The sequence below is a fragment of the Panulirus ornatus genome, chromosome 50 (genome assembly GCF_036320965.1).
Source record: "Panulirus ornatus isolate Po-2019 chromosome 50, ASM3632096v1, whole genome shotgun sequence".
Taxonomy (NCBI): domain Eukaryota; kingdom Metazoa; phylum Arthropoda; class Malacostraca; order Decapoda; family Palinuridae; genus Panulirus; species Panulirus ornatus.
In genome coordinates, this window is record NC_092273.1 from 25,273,006 (window position 1) to 25,282,022 (window position 9,017).

The 9,017-nt window shown below is 44.2% G+C and overlaps 1 long non-coding RNA gene across 1 annotated transcript; it reads left to right on the forward strand.

Moving 5' to 3' along the window:
• The first annotated feature begins 3,095 nt into the window (after positions 1-3,095).
• On the forward strand, positions 3,096-7,142 carry LOC139764459 (uncharacterized). The gene is made up of 3 exons (XR_011716378.1): positions 3,096-3,401; positions 4,726-4,862; positions 5,723-7,142. It is a non-coding gene; the product is annotated as an uncharacterized lncRNA (long non-coding RNA).
• Positions 7,143-9,017: the final 1,875 nt, after the last annotated feature.

The window sequence follows — 9,017 nt, forward strand, 5'->3', positions numbered from 1 at the left end:
TGAGTGAGGAAAGATTGACCAAGAGGATATATGTGTCGGAGGTGGAGGGAACGAGAAGAAGTGGGAGACCAAATTGGAGGTGGAAAGATGGAGTGCAAAAGATTTTGTGTGATCGGGGTCTGAACATGCAGGAGGGTGAAAGGAGGGCAAGGAATAGAGTGAATTGGATCGATGTGGTATACCGGGGTTGACGTGCTGTCAGTGGATTGAATCAGGGCACGAGAAGCGTCTGGGGTAAACCATGGAAAGCTGTGTAGGTATGTATATTTGCGTGTGTGGACGTATGTATATATATGTGTATGGGGGTGGGTTGGGCCATTTCTTTCGTCTGTTTCCTTGCGCTACCTCGCAAACGCGGGAGACAGCGACAAAGCAAAAAAAAAAAAAAAAATATATATATATATATATATATATATATATATATATATATATGTATATATATAACCAACCTATCCCTGGGGATAGGGGATTAAGAACACTTCCCACGTATTCCCTGCGTGTCGTAGAAGGCGACTAAAAGGGGAGGGAGCGGGGGGCTGGAAATCCTCCCCTCTCGATTTTTTTTTTTTTTTTAAATTTTCCAAAAGAAGGAACAGAGAATTGGGCCAGGTGAGGGTATTCCCTCAAAGGCCCAGTCCTCTGTTCTTAATGCTACCTCGCTAACGCGGGAAATGGCGAATAGTTTAAAAGAAAGAAAGAAATATAACCAACTCGCACCCTTCTATCTGTTTAGGTGGATGACGAGTGATGACACGGTAATTATGATCTTTTGAAATCTTAACTTATCATTCAGCCTCCTTACCTCCTACCCTTGGTATAATGATCAGAAAGTCCTCCCGGAGGATCTTACGATAACCTGACCTTCATCCTGAAGAGGTCACGCCATTACCATCAAGGCTGTATGTGTACGTGTTCACAACAAATGGGTCAACAGACGGATATGATCAAGGCAATGTTACGCCCGGGGTGTCAACAACGAGGCGCGTCCCGCGCGCCGCACACACCGGGTGGTGGGGGACGCGCCCACCGCTCTGGAACTCACCCTCCATCAAGGCCACACTGACTGCTGACATACCAGCGTATACATACATATATATTTTTTCTTTCTTTCGTACTATTCGCCATTTCCCACGTCAGCGAGGTAGCGTTAAGAACAGAGGAATGGGCCTTTGAGGGAACATCCTCACCTGGCCCCCTTCTCTGTTCCTTCTTTTGGAAAATTGAAAAAAACGAGAGGGGAGGATTTCCAGCCACCCGCTCCCTCCCCTTTTAGTCGCCTTCTACGACACGCAGGGAATACGTGGGAAGTATTCTTTCTCCCCTATCCCCAGGGATATATATATATATATATATATATATATATATATATATATATATATATATATATATATATATATATATATATATATATATATATATTATCCCTGGGGATAGGGGAGAAAGAATACTTCCCACGTATTCCCTGCGTGTCGTAGAAGGCGACTAAAAGGGGAGGGAGCGGGGGGCTGGAAATCTTCCCCTCTCGTTTTTTTTTTTTTTAATTTTCCAAAACAAGGAACAGAGAAGGGGGCCAGGTGAGGATATTCCCTCCAAGGCCCAGTCCTCTGTTCTTAACGCTACCTCGCTAACGCGGGAAATGGCGAATAGTTTGAAAGAAAGAAAAGAATATATATATATATATATATATATATATATATATATATATATATATATATTTATTTATTTCCTTATTTATCTATTCATTATTTATTTTGCGTTGTCGCTGTCTCCCGCGTTAGCGAGGTAGCGCAAGGAAACAGACGAAAGAATGGCCAAACCCACCCACATACAAATGTACATACATACATGTCCACACACGCACATATACATACCTATACATCTCAATGTACACATATATATACACACACAGACATATACATATATACACATGTACATAATCATAGTCTGCCCTTATTCATTCTCGTCGACACCCCGCCACACATGAAATAACAACCCCCTCCCCCCGCATGTGCGCGAGGTAGCGCTAGGAAAAAAACAAAGGCCACATTCGTTCACAGTCTCTAGTTGTCATGTATAATGCTACCGAAACCACAGCTCCCTTTCCATACGTATTGGCCGTTTCCCGCGTTAGTAAGGTAGCGTTGAGAAAATAGGACTGAGCCTTGCAGGGAAAATCCTCACTTGGCCCCCTTCTCTGTTCCTTCAATTGGAAAGGTAAAAACGAGGGGCAAGGATTTCCAGCCCTTCTCCTTTTAGTCGCCCTCTACGACACACGGAATACGTGGGAGCAACATGGAAAAACGAAGGACGGATCCAAACAAATCAATCGTGTTAAGATAACATACATTATTGTATATGGTCCCTGTCATTCATGAACACTGAAAACATATTTGGTTCATATGTACGGCACTGAAGCTCTTCCTTACGTTATATTCAAATTGGGGGCAAAAAAGGTGTTCTCTGGCTCTCCCTAAAAAAAAAGAAAATACTTGAAGTACTGATTTTGCTATAATGCCAATTCATTAAGTAACTTTCTAGTAAAACATCAAAGATGAACAATCAATTCGTGATTGTACTTATCTTACTCCATGCGCGTTTGAACTGTGGTATGAATGCAAAGACAAAGACGTTGAAGGGCGAACTACAAAATAATTGCCAAATAGTTCCATAAACTATTTTCTCTATAAGTTCGACAAAGATAGTCCATGACAATACAGATAGTTCATGAGATCCATGAGAGTTTCCTAATGTCCGCGTTATCAGTGCCCAGATCTGGGGAATATCAGAGAGCATTATACCATACCTATGACAAAGCCCTGGACTACCCCCCTTACATGACGAGTCGACCCTGGAAAATGCACACTCCTCCAGGCCGCTTCTATTGCCTGTTTGACCGTAATCTTCTTCTGCTCCATCATCATCAATGACTCTCATTTGTTCCTTAAAGATGGATAAATTGATACGGAGGGACAGACATAAAAACCCAGCGAGTGACAGTGTATGTCTGATGGGGGGAAATTTTGACCCCACGGAGCGTGAAGCAAGGACGATCACGGCCGTTGCGTGTGATCCACCCTTCTAGTGTGCCGCGCAGGCGCACTGCACACTGACAGTCAGTCATCTCCCAACCCTTGTGTGTTCACTCACTACACTAATAACTCAAACCGTATCCTGTTAAAATCGACAATTTCCATACGTTGTGTAGTTCCAATGTTCTTGTTCTCGACTTCTTCGGCGTGACTATACACCAAGAATTGTTGTCCATGATGAACACTTGTACTTTCATCCAGTTGTACAAGATATATGAACATCAGTAGCGTCTACTGCACTGAACTGGGAACTACGTCTGAAAAATATTGAAAATGCTGTGGACTGCGGTTCTGTGGATGTTGCTAACACAGGTAAGGTTTTCGTGTTTTTAAAAAAAGGCTTTTGTGTTTTTAAATTGTACTGGTGTCGTTGAACAGTTCAATATATGTGCTCAAGTAATGAAAGGGATCTAAACATCTATCACCTTGTTTCCTACAAGGAAAATTCTAGTTTCAGTTGGCGTCAGGGGTACGAAATGCTTTGGGAAGCTGAAGAATATCAGGACAGGCAACTGGGTTGTTGTTTACAGCAAGGGAGGTCAGCGGACTGGGGGGTCTCCCTCAATCTTGTGAGTGGATCTTCATTTTCCAACAAACCGTTCAATTTGAGGTCAAGTTAGGTGCAAAAAAGACTCTTTGTATCAGGGAGATGACACACACAATAGAGGCAAGTGGAGAGAGATAACGTCTCTTGGGGAACTTAGCAACGGCATTTTTTTCCCTTTTCTCTTTCCTTTACCATAGATTGACCCGGAGGGATCTGACATCAACCATTTCCACCAGAAGGGAGGCGTTCCATCATCTCGTGGTTCTTCCCACAAGGAAAGCTGAGCATCCCAGACTTGGGTCTGGAGTTGCGTGAGAACAATACGTGATCGACCGTAAATTATTTCGTTCCTCTGAACCAGTTTTCCGAAACTCTTCAGTGCGTTCAGTTAACCTTTATGGCTTTGTCTGTCTCGCTCTGTGTGGACCATTATTCTGTCCTTCTGTGTCCTCTGTCGCCTAGTCCTCTCCTTCGGCGTTCATTCTGCAGGATGCTATGTTCTCTATATCCCATTTCTTGCATATACGATCGTTGAAGTGGTGCAAGTCTGGATGGAAGTGCGCCGACCGAGTGTCGGAATCAATAAAGCCTTTTTGGATTGTCATCCATAACTGGGGTTGTGGGGTACTTCCACAAGGGGGTGAATATATACAATCGTCTCCAGACTGAGTTATTCCAACTCGTCATGTGCCCTCTTAAGGCACTCCAGGTCCAGTGTTTTCTGTCTGGCTAATAAATCGAATTATTACTCCCGCACCATGGTGATAAGGGTTTTGGGATGCCCCACAATCATTAGCTTCTCTCTTCATTATGCCAGACCCATACCGTCGAGATTAAACCAGAATCCGTCACTACACTCTGAACAAGTCACAAAAAAATGGACAATATGTCCACGTCCGTGTCAGCCACAGACGCTCAAAATACCCTTTTTGTCCTAAAAGAAATGATCTAATCTACAATAGGAAACGTACTTTCCTCAATGAAAGAGATAGTACATTGTCTGAGCAGATAACTGTAATATACTTAGGGGAAATAAAGAGAACATGTACTTCACACTACTGTTTTGCCTCTTTCCTCTTCGGGCAACAGACGACTCCAGGAGTGTCAGGCGCGGCTCTGGGACTGCTGGACAGTGAGGGCGGTGGAGACAGCCTTATCCCACCTTACCTAGCCTCCAACTTGACAACCCTACACCACAATTACCTCTACCTCAGCCACTCGCACAGGTAAGATCTTATCTTCCCACATACCACTGAACATTACCAACTCATAGCACGGTATCGCCAAATGTGGCAACTGAAATGGATATGTATTTAAAGTTAAGTTTACCGTGTTTGTGATTATTCTGTATTGGAAATGAGACGTCTGAGGACAATATGTGGTGTGAGGTGGTTTGATGGAGTTAGTAATGAAAAGGTAAGAGAGATGTGTGGCAATAAAAAGAGTGTGGTTGGGAGAGCAGAAGGTATATTGATATGGTTTGGTCACATGGAGAGAATGAGTGAGGAAAGATTGACCAAGAAGATATATGTGTCAGAGGTGGAGGGAACGGGGAGAAGTGGGAGACCAAATTGGAGGTGGAAGGGGTCGACGTGCTATCAATGGATTGAAGTAGGGCATGTGAAGCGTCTGGGGTAAACCATGAAAAGTTCTGTGGGGCCTGGATGTGGAAAGGGAGATGTGGTTTCGGTGCATTATACATGACAGCTAGAGTCTGAGTGTGAACGAATGTGGCCTTTGTTGTATTTTCCTAGCGCTACCTCGCGCTCGTACGGGGGGGGGGGGGGGGGGTGCCATTTCATGTGTGGTGGGGTGGCGACGGGAATGGCTGAGGGCAGCAAGTATGAATATGTACATGTGTATATATGTATTTGTCTGTATATGTATTTATACAGTTTATGTATTTATGTACAGGTATGTATATGTGTGTGTGTGTGTGTGTGTGTGTGTGTGTGGGCGTGTATGTATATACGTGTATGTGGGCGGGTTGGGCCATTTTTTTATGTGTTTCCTTGCGGTACCCAAACCTAAATGTCTGTCCTTGTTTAACTTTTTAATTTCCTTCCCTTTCCTGCGCCTGACACAGGGGGGAGGAGGAGGAGGAGGAACCCGTTGGCCGGCCGTGGGGTGTGCGACCCGTGCTCCTGACGCGCCTTCTCCCACCACCAGACCCTCGCCCGCCACCCCGCGCCCACCCCTACGCCCTCCTCTACCTCCACTTTGTTCCCCTACGGCAGATCATCTAACAGAATTGTTGGTGTACATGACCACCGCAACGCTGCCCTGCAGACGACGCAGCTGTGGCGTGCAGGGGGCTCCCAACGTAACGCCCCAGCCACTGTGGACAATAAAAAAGGCCTCTCGGCGGACTTCAGAATGACGTAAATCCACCGACAACAACTGTAATTGCTCAGTCTTGTCCCTCATTATCTCAGTTCGCAGACCCTGACGACTGGTGGACCAGGATGACACGAAACCACTAGCTAGGCTACGTTCGCGGGTGCGCTAGATATGGCTGGATATGAATGTTTTGAAATTCACATGATAATAGTTTCCTCTTTTCATGAAACAAATCAAAGATAACATGTACAATATTTATACTTGCTCGCCTTCATCCATTCCCGACGCCACCCCGCCCCAGAGGAAACAGAACAAGTGCATGAAGGATAAAAAAGATAACATATGCATCCTCTTCTCTTCCCCAAGACACGATCGTCGCCCCCTGCGTCAGCAAGGTAGCACTAAGAAAAAAACTAACAAAGAAAGGCCATATCCGCTCAGACTCCATTCTCTCTTGTGGGTAATGCACCCGAAACCACAGCTTCCTAAACAGCCAGGCCCCAACGGCTTTTCCATGGTTCACCCTGGACGCTTCACAAGCCTTTGAGTCCACTGACACAATGTTCCAATACCCTCTATTCCGTTCCTGCCTTTCTTTCCTCGAACATATATCCTACCTCTCCTCTCTTCTCAAGTACATCCACGTTCAGACACCCTCTATCCGAGTCTTATTATACTTTGTCGCTGTCTCACGCATTAGCCCAACCTACCCACATACACTTGTATATACATAAACGTCCACACACGCACATATACATACCCATACATTGAAACGTATACATATATATACATACAAAGACATACACACATATACACATGTACATAATTCATACTTGCTGCCTTTATTCACTCCCGTCGCCATCCCGCCACACGTGAAATGACAACCCCCTCCACCCGCATGCGCACGAGGTAGCGCTAGGAAAGAACAAAGGCCACATTCGTTCACACTCAGTCTCTAGGTGTCATGTATAATGCACCGAAACCACAGCCTTTGCGGGAATATCCTCACCTGGCCCCCTTCTCTGTCCCTTCTTTTGAAAAATTAAAAAAAGAAGGGAGGGGAGGATTTCCAGCCATCCGCTCCCTCCCCTTTTAGTCGCCTTCTACGACACGCAGGGAATACGTGACAAGTATTCTTTCTCCCCTATTCCCAGGGATAATATATATATATATATATATATATATATATATATATATATATATATATATATATATATATATATTTTTTTTTTTTTTTTTCATACGATTCGCCATTTCCCAAGAAAGTGGCAGGACGTGAAGAAGGTGCAAGGGTTGAAAAAAGGAAAATGACAGTTGGCGTAAGCGGCTATCAGTGAACTTAATGTAGAATGTGAAGTTTTTTGAAGGAGGTTAACAATGTGCAAAAAACAGAATAAACAAACATCTTTGACGCAGGCAAGGGGAAATGGTGACCGGTAATAATGAACCAAGGAGGAGATGGATTAAGTATTTTGAAGGATTGATGAATGTTTTTGATGATAAGGTGATAGGGTGTTTAGGATGGGGCGATATGCAGTGAGAGAGTTAGGGAGAGTGGTTTGGTGAAGAGAGAAAAAGTGGTGAAAGCCTTACTAATATGAAATGTGGCAAACCAGCTGGAGTAAATGGTACTGCAGTTGAATTTATTCAAAAGGGAGTGATTAGTGAGAATTTTCATTGGATGTATGGATCAAGATGAGGTGCCTGAGGAATGGCAGAATGCATGAATAGTGTCACTGCAAGGGGGATAAATGTGAGTGTTCAAACTACAGGAGCCTTTAGAAAGGTCCTGGGTAACACTACAACTATTTCATACAAACTGGTCTCAAATTATATATATATATATATATATATATATATATATATTTTTTTTTTCTTTTCTTTCTTTTATACTTTGTCGCTGTCTCCCGCGTTTGCGAGGTAGCGCAAGGAAACAGACGAAAGAAATGGCCCAACCCCCCCCCCATACACATGTATATACATACGTCCACACACGCAAATATACATACCTACACAGCTTTCCATGGTTTACCCCAGACGCTTCACATGTCTTGATTCAATCCACTGACAGCACGTCAACCCCTGTATACCACATCGCTCCAATTCACTCTATTCCTTGCCCTCCTTTCACCCTCCTGCAAGTTCAGGCCCCGATCACACAAAATCTTTTTCACTCCATCTTTCCACCTCCAATTTGGTCTCCCTCTTCTCCTCGTTCCCTCCACCTCCGACACATATATCCTCTTGGTCAATCTTTCCTCACTCATTCTCTCCATGTGCCCAAACCATTTCAAAACACCCTCTTCTGCTCTCTCAACCACGCTCTTTTTATTTCCACACATCTCTCTTACCCTTACGTTACTTACTCGATCAAACCACCTCACACCACACATTGTCCTCAAACATCTCATTTCCAGCACATCCATCCTCCTGCGCACAACTCTATCCATAGCCCACGCCTCGCAACCATACAACATTGTTGGAACCACTATTCCTTCAAACATACCCATTTTTGCTTTCCGAGATAATGTTCTCGACTTCCACACATTTTTCAAGGCTCCCAAAATTTTCGCCCCCTCCCCCACCCTATGATCCACTTCCGCTTCTATGGTTCCATCCGCTGACAGATCCACTCCCAGATATCTAAAACACTTCACTTCCTCCAGTTTTTCTCCATTCAAACTCACCTCCCAATTGACTTGACCCTCAACCCTACTGTACCTAATAACCTTGCTCTTATTCACATTTACTCTTAACTTTCTTCTTCCACACACTTTACCAAACTCAGTCACCAGCTTCTGCAGTTTCTCACATGAATCAGCCACCAGCGCTGTATCATCAGCGAACAACAACTGACTCACTTCCCAAGCTCTCTCATCCCCAACAGACTTCATACTTGCCCCTCTTTCCAGGACTCTTGCATTTACCTCCCTAACAACCCCATCCATAAACAAATTAAACAACCATGGAGACATCACACACCCCTGCCGCAAACCTACATTCACTGAGAACCAATCACTTTCCTCTCTTCCTACACGTAC